The sequence below is a fragment of the Plasmopara halstedii genome, assembly GCF_900000015.1.
Source record: "Plasmopara halstedii genome assembly, contig: Scaffold_525, whole genome shotgun sequence".
In the NCBI taxonomy this organism is placed as follows: domain Eukaryota; phylum Oomycota; class Peronosporomycetes; order Peronosporales; family Peronosporaceae; genus Plasmopara; species Plasmopara halstedii.
Genome location: NW_020187445.1, coordinates 368,641 through 368,841, shown reverse-complemented (window position 1 = coordinate 368,841; position 201 = coordinate 368,641).

Here is a 201-nt window from a genome sequence, read left to right as displayed (position 1 = left end):
GCATCGCTATAGCCGGTGATAAAACCATCAGGTAAGTCTTCAATTCGCTCTTGATTTCCCATTTTTAACTTCAAACATTTTGTTCCCTTTAAATATCGTAGAAATCTTTTACCAGGTTGTAAGTCTTGTTGTCTTGGATCATGGGTTCTTCTCGTCATCTTGTGGACGGCAAATGACAAGTCTGGGCGCGTGCAACGCGAG